Below are 13,033 nucleotides of genomic sequence, written 5' to 3'. Positions count from 1 at the left end.
TTACATTACGTGATAGACCCTTTGTGAAGGGATCTGCCAAGTTTTTCGATGTTTGGATATAATCCAACGTAATAACTCTGGAGTTCCTCAATTTTTTGACAGATTTTAGTCTCCTCTTCACATGCCTTGAGGACTTCATATTGTCCTTAGAACTGTTTATTTTGACGATCACAGTTTGATTATCACAGTTCATCAGGATAGGGGGTATTGGTTTTTCAACCATAGGTAAGTCCATCAAGAGTTCACGAAGCCACTCTGCTTCAACAATGGCAGTGTCTAATGTTGTGAGTTCTGCTTCCATAGTTGACCTCGTTAAGATGGTCTGCTTGCAAGACTTCCAAGAAACAGCGCCACCACCAAGTGTAAAAACATAACCACTTGTGGCCTTAATCTCATCAGCATCAGATATCCAGTTTGAGTCACTATAACCCTCCAGTACCCTTGGATACCCAGTGTAGTGAATCCCATAGCTCGCGGTGCCTTTCAAATAGCGCATAACTCTCTCAAGCGCATGCCAATGATCATCTCCCGGTTTTGACACAAACCGACTCAGCTTGCTCACAGCAAAAGAGACGTCAGGTCTCGTGGCACTCGCCAAATACATAAGCGAGCCAATAATCTGAGAATACCTCAATTGATCTCTAGCAATCCGTCGATTCTTTCGAAGCAACACACTAGCATCATATGGAGTTGGAGAAGGCATGCAGTCGCTATACCCAAAACGACTCAAGACCTTTTCCACATAATGAGACTGAAGTAGTGTGATCCCACCATTCTCATCTCTCAATAGCTTGATGTTTAATATAATATCAGCTACTCCTAGATCCTTCATCTCAAAACAGCGAGATAAGAAATCCTTAACCTCCTTGATTAAATCAAGTTTGGTTCCAAAGATCAATATGTCGTCGACATACAGACAAAGAATAACTCCTTCGCCCCCACCATAGCGATAGTACATGCACTTGTCACCATCGTTTACTACAAAGCCAGCAGCAGTTAATGTTCTTTCGAACTTCTCATGCCACTCCTTAGGAGCTTGTTTAAGGCCATATAAAGACTTTAATAACTTGCACACCTTTCCTTCCCGACCAGGTACTACAAAACCATCTGGCTGATCCATGTAAATTTCCTCCTTCAACTCTCCATTGAGGAAAGCCGTCTTAACGTCCATTTGATGAACGAGAAGACCATGTGAGGCAGCCAGTGATAGTAGCACCCGAATTGTGGTCAGTCTAGCCACGGGTGAGTAAGTATCAAAGAAGTCTTCACCTTCTTTCTGGGTATAACCCTTGGACACAAGTCGTGCCTTGTACTTTTCAATCGTACCATCAGGTCTAAGCTTCTTCTTGAACACCCACTTACATCCTACAGGTTTGCACCCATAAGGACGGTCAGTGATCTCCCAGGTACCGTTAGCTAAGATGGAATCCATCTCGCTACGTACAGCTTCCTTCCAGTAGTCAGCATCAGGAGATGCATAGGCTTCTGAAATAGTCCTGGGTGTGTCATCCACGAGGTACACAATGAAATCATCACCAAAAGACTTTGCAGTCCTCTGTCTCTTACTCCTCACAGGAGTTCCATTGTTACCCTCAACAGGATTCTCAACGTGTTCCATCGCAATGGTGGGTTCAGGAATTACAGTGAATTCCTCACTAGATGGAGTAGGTATCTCCTGATTTGATGAACTCGACATATCCTTCATAGGAAATATGTCCTCAAAGAAAGTTGCATCATTTGATTCCAAAATCGTACCAACATGCATGTCGGATACCTCAGATTTTATTATCAAAAATCTATAGCCGATGCTATGAAAAGCATAGCCCAGAAGAACACAATCCACAGTTTTTGGTCCAAGCTTGCACTTCATGGGAATTGGTATATTGACTTTTGCCAAACAATCCCAAGTACGTAGGTAAGAGAGTTTCAACCTTTTCCTTTCCCATTCCTCAAATGGAGTCATGGTCTTATGCTTTGTGGGAACTCGGTGTTGGAAATATGCCCTAGAGGCAATAATAAAAGCATTATTATTATATTTCCTTGTTCATGATAATTGTCTTTGTCCATGCTATAATTGTATTATCCGGAAATCGTAATACATGTGTGAATAAGAGACACCAACATGTCCCTAGTAAGCCTCTAGTTGACTAGCTCGTTGATCAACAGATAGTCATGGTTTCCTGACTATGGACATTGGATGTCATTGATAACGAGGTCACATCATTAGGAGAATGATGTGATGGATAAGACCCAATCCTAAACATAGCATAAGATCGTATAGTTCGTTTGCTAGAGTTTTCCAATGTCAAGTATCCTTTCCTTAGACCATGAGATCGTGTAACTCCCGGATACCGTAAGAGTGCTTTGGGTATACCAAACGTCACAACGTAACTGGGTGACTATAAAGGTAGACTACGGGTATCTCCGAAAGTGTCTGTTGGGTTGACACGGATCAAGACTGGGATTTGTCACTCCGTATGACGGAGAGGTATCACTGGGCCCACTCGGTAATGCATCATCATAATGAGCTCAAAGTGACCAAGTGTCTGGTCACAGGATCATGCATTACGGTACGAGTAAAGTGACTTGCCGGTAACGAGATTGAACGAGGTATTGGGATACCGACGATCGAATCTCGGGCAAGTAACATATCGATTGACAAAGGGAATTGTATACGGGGTTGCTTGAATCCTCGACATCGTGGTTCATCTGATGAGATCGTCGTGGAGTATGTGGGAGCCAACATGGGTATCCAGATCCCGCTGTTGGTTATTGACGGAGAGTCGTCTCGGTCATGTCTACATATCTCCCGAACCCGTAGGGTCTACACACTTAAGGTTCGGTGACGCTAGGGTTGTAGGGATATGTATATGTAGTAACCCGAATGTTGTTCGGAGTCCTGGATGAGATCCCGGACGTCACGAGGAGTTCCGGAATGGTCCGGAGGTAAAGAATTATATATAGGAAGTGCTGTTTCGGCCATCGGGACAAGTTTCGGGGTCACCGGTATTGTACCGGGACCACCGGAAGGGTCCCGGGGGTCCACCGGGTGGGTCCACCTGCCCCGGGGGCCACATGGGCTGTAAGGGGGTGCGCCTTGGCCTACATGGGCCAAGGGCACCAGCCCCAAGGGGCCCATGCGCCTAGGGTTTCCAAAGGGGAAGAGTCCCACAAGTGGAAGGCACCCCTAGGTGCCTTGGGGGGGGGGGGGGGGAAACCTCCCTTGGCCCCCCCCCCCCTAGGGGATTGGATCTCCTAGGGCCGGCGCCCCCCTCCCTAGGCCCTCCTATATATAGTGGGGGAAGGAGGGCTTTTTCATCCATGCCTTTGGTTGCCTCCTTCTCCCTCTCTAACACCTCCTCCTCCTCCATAGCGCTTGGCGAAGCCCTGACGGAGTACTGCAGCTCCATCACCACCACGCCGTCGTGCTGCTGCTGGAGCCATCTTCCTCAACCTCTCCTTCCCTCTTGCTGGATCAAGAAGAAGGAGACATTACACTGACCGTACGTGTGTTGAACGCGGAGGTGCCGTCCGTTCGGTGCTAGGATCTCCGGTGATTTGGATCACATCGTGTTCGACTACCTCATGCCCGTTCTTTGAACGCTTCCACTCGCGATCTACAAAGGTATGTAGATGCATCCAATCACTCGTTTCTAGATGAACTCATAGATGGATCTTGGTGAAACCGTAGGAAAATTTTTGTTTTCTGCAACGTTCCCCAACAGTGGCATCATGATCTAGGTCTATGTGTAGTTCTTCTTGCGCGAGTAGAACACAATTTGTTGTGGGCGTAGATGTTGTCAACTTTCTTGCCGCTACTAGTCTTATCTTGCTTCAACGGTATTGTGGGATGAAGCGGCCCAGACCAACCTTACACGTACGCTTACATGAGACCGGTTCCACCGACTAACATGCACAAGTTGCATAAAGGTGGCTGTCGGGTGTCTGTCTCTCCCACTTTAGTTGGAGCGGATTCGATGAAAAGGGTCCTTATGAAGGGTAAATAGAAGTTGACAAATCACGTTGTGGCTTTCACGTAGGTAAGAAAACGTTCTTGCTAGAACCCTACTTCAGCCACGTAAAACTTGCAACAACAATTAGAGGACGTCTAACTTGTTTTTGCAGCAAGTGCTTTGTGATATGATATGGCCTAAGTTGTGATGAATGATGAATGATCTATATGTGATGTATGAGATGTTGATGCTATTGTAATAGGAATCACGACTTGCATGTCGATGAGTATGACAACCGGCAGGAGCCATAGGAGTTGTCTATATTTTTTGTATGACCTACGTGTCATTGAGAAACGCCATGTAAATTACTTTACTTTATTGCTAAACGCGTTAGCCATAGTAGTGGAAGTAATAGTTGGCGAGCAACTTCATGGAGACACAATGATGGAGATTATGATGATGGAGATCATGGTGTCAAGCCGGTGACAAGATGATCATGGAGCCCCAAGATGGAGATCAAAGGGGCTATGTGATATTGGCCATATCATGTCACTATTATTATTTGATTGCATGTGATGTTTATCATGTTTTGCATCTTGTTTACTTAGAATGACGGTAGTAAATAAGATGATCCCTCATAATAATTTCAAGAAAGTGTTTCCCTAACTGTGCACCGTTGCGACAGTTCGTTGTTTCAAAGCACCACGTGATGATCGGGTGTTTGATTCAGACGTTCACATACAACGGGTGTAAGACAGATTTACACATGCAAACACTTAGGTTGACTTGACGAGCCTAGCATGTACAGACATGGCCTCGGAACACAGAAGACCGAAAGGTCGAGCATGAGTCGTATAGAAGATACGATCAACATGAAGATGTTCACCGATGTTAACTAGACCGTCTCACGTGATGATCGGACACGGCCTAGTCAACTCGGATCATGTTATACTTAGATGACTGGAGGGATGTCTATCTAAGTGGGAGTTCATTGAATAATTTGATTAGATGAACTTAATTATCATGAACTTAGTCTAAAATATTTACAATATGTCTTGTAGATCAAATGGCCAACGTAGTCCTCAACTTCAACGCGTTCCTAGAGAAAACCAAGCTGAAAGACGATGGAAGCAACTACACGGACTGGGTCCGGAACCTGAGGATCATCCTCATAGCTGCCAAGAAATATTATGTCCTACAAGCACCGCTAGGTGAAGCTCCCATCCCACAGAACCAAGACGTTATGAACGCTTGGCAGACACGTGTTGATGACTACTCCCTCGTTCAGTGCGGCATGCTTTACAGCTTAGAGCCGGGGCTCCAAAAGAGTTTTGAGAGACATGGAGCATATGAGATGTTCGAAGAGCTGAAAATGGTTTTTCAAGCTCATGCCCGGATCGAGAGATATGAGGTCTTTGACAAATTCTTCAGTTGTAAGATGGAGGAAAATAGTTCTGTCAGCGAGCACATACTCACTATGTCTGGGTTACATAACCGCTTGACTCAGCTGAGAGTTAATCTCCCGGATGACGCGGTCATTGACAGAATCCTCCAGTCGCTTCCACCAAGCTACAAGAGCTTTGTGATGAACTTCAATATGCAGGGGATGCAAAAGACCATTCCTGAGGTATTTGCAATGCTGAAATCAGCAGAGGTAGAAGTCAAGAAGGAACATCAAGTGTTGATGGTCAATAAAACCACTAAGTTCAAGAAGGGCAAGGGTAAAAAGAACTTCAAGAAGGACGGCAAGGGAGTTGCCGCGCCCGGCAAGCAAGCTGCCGGGAAGAAGCCAAAGAATGGACCCAAGCCCGAGACTGAGTGCTTTTATTTCAAGGGAAGTGGTCAATGGAAGCGGAACTGCCCCAAATACTTAGCGGACAAGAAGGCCGGCAAAACAAAAGGTATATGTGATATACATGTAATTGATGTGTACCTTACCAGTATCCGTAGTAGCTCCTGGGTATTTGATACCGGTGCAGTTTCTCACATTTGTAACTCAAAGCAGGGGCTGCGGAATAAGCGGAGATTGGCAAAGGACGAGGTGACGTTGCGCGTCGGGAATGGTTCCAAGGTCAATGTGATCGCAGTCGGCACGCTACCTCTACATTTACCTTCGGGATTAGTATTAAATCTTAATAATTGTTATTTAGTGCCAGCTTTGAGCATGAACATTGTATCGGGATCTCGTTTAATTCGAGATGGCTACTCATTTAAATCTGAGAATAATGGTTGTTCTATTTATATGAGAGATATGTTTTATGGTCATGCTCCGATGGTGAATGGTTTATTCTTAATGAATCTCGAGCGTAATGCTACACATGTTCATAGTGTGAGTGCCAAAAGATGTAAGGTTGATAATGATAGTCCCACATACTTGTGGCACTGCCGCCTTGGTCACATAGGAGTCAAACGCATGAAGAAGCTCCATGCAGATGGACTTTTAGAGTCTCTTGATTATGAATCATTTGACACGTGCGAACCATGCCTCATGGGTAAAATGACCAAGACTCCGTTCTCAGGAACAATGGAGCGAGCAACCAACTTATTGGAAATCATACATACTGATGTGTGCGGTCCAATGAGTGTTGAGGCTCACGGTGGCTATCGTTATGTTCTCACCCTCACTGATGATTTGAGTAGATATGGGTATGTCTACTTAATGAAACACAAGTCTGAAACCTTTGAAAAGTTCAAAGAATTTCAGAGTGAGGTTGAGAATCAACGTGACAGGAAAATCAAGTTTTTGCGATCAGATCGTGGAGGAGAATACTTGAGTCACGAATTTGGCACACACTTAAGGAAATGTGGAATAGTTTCTCAACTCACGCCGCCTGGAACACCTCAGCGTAATGGTGTGACCGAACGTCGTAATCGCACTCTATTAGATATGGTGCGATCTATGATGTCTCTTACTGATTTACCGCTATCTTTTTGGGGCTATGCTTTAGAGACTGCCGCATTCACTTTAAATAGGGCTCGTCGAAATCCGTTGAGACGACACCGTATGAATTATGGTTTGGGAAGAAACCTAAGCTGTCGTTTCTAAAAGTTTGGGGATGCGATGCTTATGTCAAGAAACTTCAACCTGAAAAGCTCGAACCCAAGTCGGAAAAATGCGTCTTCATAGGATACCCTAAAGAAACTATTGGGTATACCTTCTACCTCAGATCCGAAGGCAAGGTCTTTTTTGCCAAGAATGGATCCTTTCTAGAGAAGGAGTTTCTCTCGAAAGAAGTAAGTGGGAGGAAAGTAGAACTTGATGAAGTGTTACCTCTTGAACCGGAAAAGGGCGCAACTCAAGAAAATGTTCCTGAGGTGCCTGCACCGACTAGAGAGGAAGTTAATGATGATGATCATGAAACTTCAGATCAAGTTGCTACTGAAATTCGTAGGTCCACAAGGACATGTTCCGCACCAGAGTGGTACGGCAACCCTGTCTTGGAAATCATGTTGTTAGACAACGGTGAACCTTCGAACTATGAAGAAGCGATGGCGGGCCCGGATTCTGACAAATGGCTAGAAGCCATGAAATCCGAGATAGGATCCATGTATGAAAACGAAGTATGTACTTTGACTGACTTGCCCGTTGAACGGCGAGCCATAGAAAATAAATGGATCTTTAAGAAGAAGACAGACGCGGATGGTAATGTGACCATCTATAAAGCTCGGCTTGTCGCTAAGGGTTATCGACAAGTTCAAGGGGTTGACTACGATGAGACTTTCTCACCGGTAGCGAAGCTGAAGTCCGTCTGAATCATGTTAGCAATTGCCGCATTCTACGATTATGAGATATGGAAAATGGACGTCAAAATGGCATTCCTTAATGGTTTCCTTAAGGAAGAATTGTATATGATGCAGCCGGAAGGTTTTGTCGATCCTAAGAATGCTGACAAGGTATGCAAGCTCCAACGCTCGATTTATGGGCTGGTGCAAGCATCTCGGAGTTGGAACATTCGATTTGATGAGATGATCAAAGCGTTTGGGTTTACGCAGACTTATGGAGAAGCCTGCGTTTACAAGAAAGTGAGTGGGAGCTCTATAGCATTTCTCATACTATATGTAGATGACATACTTTTGATGGGAAATGATATAGAACTTTTGGACAGCATTAAGGCCTACTTGAATAAGAGTTTTTCAATGAAGAACCTTAGAGAAGCTGCTTATATACTAGGCATCAAGATCTATAGAGATAGATCAAGACGCCTCATAGGTCTTTCACAAAGCACATACCTTGATAAGATATTGAAGAAGTTCAATATGGATCAGTCTAAGAAGGGGTTCTTGCCTGTATTGCAAGGTGTGAAATTGAGCTCGGCTCAATGTCCGACCACGCCAGAAGATATAGAAGAGATGAGTGTCATCCCCTATGCCTCAGCCATAGGTTCTATTATGTATGCCATGCTGTGTACCAGACCTGATGTAAACCTTGCCGTAAGTTTGGTAGGAAGGTACCAAAGTAATCCCGGCAAGGAACACTGGACAGCGGTCAAGAATATCCTGAAGTACCTGAAAAGGACTAAGGAAATGTTTCTCGTTTATGGCGGTGACGAAGAGCTCGTCGTAAAGGGTTACGTCGACGCTAGCTTCGACACAGATCTGGATGACTCTAAGTCTCAAACCGGATACGTGTATATTTTGAATGGTGGGGCAGTAAGCTGGTGCAGTTGCAAGCAGAGCGTCGTGGCAGGATCTACATGTGAAGCGGAGTACATGGCAGCCTCGGAGGCAGCACATGAAGCAATTTGGGTGAAGGAGTTCATCACCGACCTAGGAGTCATACCCAATGCGTCAGGGCCGATCAAGCTCTTCTGTGACAACACTAGAGCTATTGCTCTTGCCAAGGAGCCCAGGTTTCACAAGAAGACAAGGCACATCAAGCGTCGCTTCAACTCCATTCGTGAAAATGTTCAAGATGGAGACATAGAGATTTGTAAAGTACATACGGACCTGAATGTAGCAGATCCATTGACTAAACCTCTCCCTAGAGCAAAACATGATCAACACCAGAATTCCATGGGTGTTCGATTCATCACAATGTAACTAGATTATTGACTCTAGTGCAAGTGGGAGACTATTGGAAATATGCCCTAGAGGCAATAATAAAAGCATTATTATTATATTTCCTTGTTCATGATAATTGTCTTTGTTCATGCTATAATTGTATTATCCGGAAATCGTAATACATGTGTGAATAATAGACACCAACATGTCCCTAGTAAGCCTCTAGTTGACTAGCTCGTTGATCAACAGATAGTCATGGTTTCCTGACTATGGACATTGGATGTCATTGATAACGAGGTCACATCATTAGGAGAATGATGTGATGGATAAGACCCAATCCTAAACATAGCATAAGATCGTATAGTTCGTTTGCTAGAGTTTTCCAATGTCAAGTATCCTTTCCTTAGACCATGAGATCGTGTAACTCCCGGATACCGTAAGAGTGCTTTGGGTATACCAAACGTCACAACGTAACTGGGTGACTATAAAGGTAGACTACGGGTATCTCCGAAAGTGTCTGTTGGGTTGACACGGATCAAGACTGGGATTTGTCACTCCGTATGACGGAGAGGTATCACTGGGCCCACTCGGTAATGCATCATCATAATGAGCTCAAAGTGACCAAGTGTCTGGTCACGGGATCATGCATTACGGTACGAGTAAAGTGACTTGCCGGTAACGAGATTGAACGAGGTATTGGGATACCGACGATCGAATCTCGGGCAAGTAACATATCGATTGACAAAGGGAATTGTATACGGGGTTGCTTGAATCCTCGACATCGTGGTTCATCCGATGAGATCGTCGTGGAGTATGTGGGAGCCAACATGGGTATCCAGATCCCGCTGTTGGTTATTGACCGGAGAGTCGTCTCGGTCATGTCTACATATCTCCCGAACCCGTAGGGTCTACACACTTAAGGTTCGGTGATGCTAGGGTTGTAGGGATATGTATATGCAGTAACCCGAATGTTGTTCGGAGTCCCAGATGAGATCCCGGACGTCATGAGGAGTTCAGGAATGGTCCGGAGGTAAAGAATTATATATAGGAAGTGCTGTTTCGGCCATCGGGACAAGTTTCGGGGTCACCGGTATTGTACCGGGACCACCGGAAGGGTCCCGGGGGTCCACCGGGTGGGTCCACCTGCCCCGGGGGCCACATGGGCTGTAAGGGGGTGCGCCTTGGCCTACATGGGCCAAGGGAACCAGCCCCAAGGGGCCCATGCGCCTAGGGTTTCCAAAGGGGAAGAGTCCCACAAGTGGAAGGCACCCCTAGGTGCCTTAGGGGGGAGGGAAACCTCCCTTGGCCGCCGCCCCCTAGGAGATTGGATCTCCTAGGGCCGGCGCCCCCCCTAGGCCCTCCTATATATAGTGGGGGAAGGAGGGCTTTTTCATCCATGCCTTTGGTTGCCTCCTTCTCCCTCTCCAACACCTCCTCCTCCTCCATAGCGCTTGGCGAAGCCCTGACGGAGTACTGCAGCTCCATCACCACCACGCCGTCGTGCTGCTGCTGGAGCCATCTTCCTCAACCTCTCCTTCCCTCTTGCTGGATCAAGAAGAAGGAGACGTTACGCTGACCCTACGTGTGTTGAATGCGGAGGTGCCGTCCGTTCGGTGCTAGGATCTCCGGTGATTTGGATCACGTCGTGTTCGACTACCTCATCCCCGTTCTTTGAACGCTTCCGCTCGCGATCTACAAAGGTATGTAGATGCATCCAATCACTCGTTGCTAGATGAACTCATAGATGGATCTTGGTGAAACCGTAGGAAATTTTTTGTTTTCTGCAACGTTCCCCAACACTCGGTTTAGGACATGAGACGCGGTCATTAGCGCCTCCCCCACCATTCCTTGGATAGACCCGAAGTGTCTAACATGGTGTTAACCATATCAATTAGAGTTCGGTTCTTTATTTCGGCTACCCCATTTGACTGGGGTGATTAGGGAGGCGTCCTCTCATGGATTATACCATGTTCCGCACAAAACAGATAAATTCATTGGAAAAATACTCTCCACCACGATCGGACCTAAGCCGTTTAATTTTTCGATCAAGTTGGTTCTCTGCCTCAGCTCTATAGTTTTTAAAGAAAGTCAAAGCCTCATCTTTTGATTTCAGAAGATACACATAACAATATCTAGTGGAGTCATCAATCAACGTCATGAAGTATCTCTTTCCACCTTTTGTCAACACGCCATTCATCTCACAAATATCAGAATGTATAAGCTCTAGTGGCGCCAAGTCTCTTGCCTCTGCAGTCTTATGGGACTTTCGAGGTTGCTTAGCTTGCACACATACTTGGCACTTGGAGCCTTTGACAGTAGAGATTTTCGGAATTAAATTCATATTGGCTAACCGCGTCATGCAACCAAAGTTAATATGATAGAGTCGTGAATGCCAAATATCAGACTCATTATTGTGGCAAACACTATTAATAACTTTAGTGCAAATATCTGACAAAGATAGGCGGAACAAGCCTCCGCACTCATAGCCTTTTCCAACAAATTGTCCACACTTAAAAATTACAACTTTATTGGATTTGAAAACCAACTTAAAACCATCTCGACATAAACGGGAACTGCTAACGAGATTTTTATTGATGGACGGCACATGATGAACGTTCTTTAGACACACAGTCTTCCCCGAAGTAAACTTCAGATCGACCGTACCAACACCTCGAACGATGGCATGTGACCCGTTCCCCATCAGCACGGGTGAAGTCCCTGTTGCCTGGTAAGAAGAAAACATGGAGGCGTCAGCACAAACATGTACATTGGCACCGGTGTCAATTAACCAATCAGGGGATTGAAATACTAAAAGGATGGTAGGAAAAATACCGTACCCTGATTCCTTCATATCAGTATCACCGATGACAACATTAGCGGACTTGCCGCTCTTCTCATGTTCGCGCTCCTCAAAGCGGTTAGGACACTTCGGAGCCCAGTGATTAGGATCACCGCAGACATGGCAAAGTCCCTTCCCCTTCTTATGAGAATTCTTCTTGAAGTTGGTAGAATGTGATGGCTTGTTCTTTGTATCAAACTTTCCTTTGCCCTGAGTTTTGTTCTTATTGTTTTTGAACTTGTTGGGCTCGGAGTTCTTCTTTTGTACCATGTGGGCACTAGAACCTCCCTCAACAACTCGAGCACGTGTGTCCTCTGCTCTCGCCTTCTCTTCAACATCAAGAATACGAATGTGATCCACAACGGAAAACTCCTGCCTCTTGTGTTTCAGGGAAGTAGCAAAATTGTTCCACGAAGGTGGAAGCTTGGCAATGATGCCTCCGGCAACAAATTTGTCCGGCAACACACACTTGAAGTACTCAAGTTCTTTTGCGAGCGACTGTATCTCATGAGCCTACTGTACAACAGGGTGCTCATCAGTCATCTTGTAGTCATAGAATTGCTCCATGACGTACAACTCGCTGCCGGTGTCCGGGTGAAGGGAATATGCCCTAGAGGCAATAATAAAGTTATTATTTATTTCCTTATATCATGATAAATGTTTATTATTCATGCTAGAATTGTATTAACCGGAAACATAATACATGTGTGAATACATAGACAAACAGAGTGTCACTAGTATGCCTCTACTTGACTAGCTCGTTAATCAAAGATGGTTATGTTTCCTAACCATGAACAAAGAGTTGTTATTTGATTAACGAGGTCACATCATTAGTTGAATGATCTGATTGACATGACCCATTCCATTAGCTTAGCACCCGATCGTTTAGTATGTTGCTATTGCTTTTCTTCATGACATATACATGTTCCTATAACTATGAGATTATGCAACTCCCGTTTACCGGAGGAACACTTTGTGTGCTACCAAACGTCACAACGTAAAAGGGTGATTATAAAGGAGCTCTACAGGTGTCTCCAAAGGTAGATGTTGGGTTGGCGTATTTCGAGATTAGGATTTGTCACTCCGATTGTCGGAGAGGTATGTCTGGGCCCTCTCGGTAATGCACATCACATAAGCCTTGCAAGCATTGCAACTAATGAGTTAGTTGCGAGATGATGTATTACGGAACGAGTAAAGAGACTTGCCGGTAACGAGATTGAACTAGGTATTTGGAATACCG

This window comes from Triticum urartu, chromosome 5, assembly GCF_003073215.2.
Source record: "Triticum urartu cultivar G1812 chromosome 5, Tu2.1, whole genome shotgun sequence".
NCBI lineage: Eukaryota > Viridiplantae > Streptophyta > Magnoliopsida > Poales > Poaceae > Triticum > Triticum urartu.
This window is presented reverse-complemented; position numbering follows the sequence as displayed.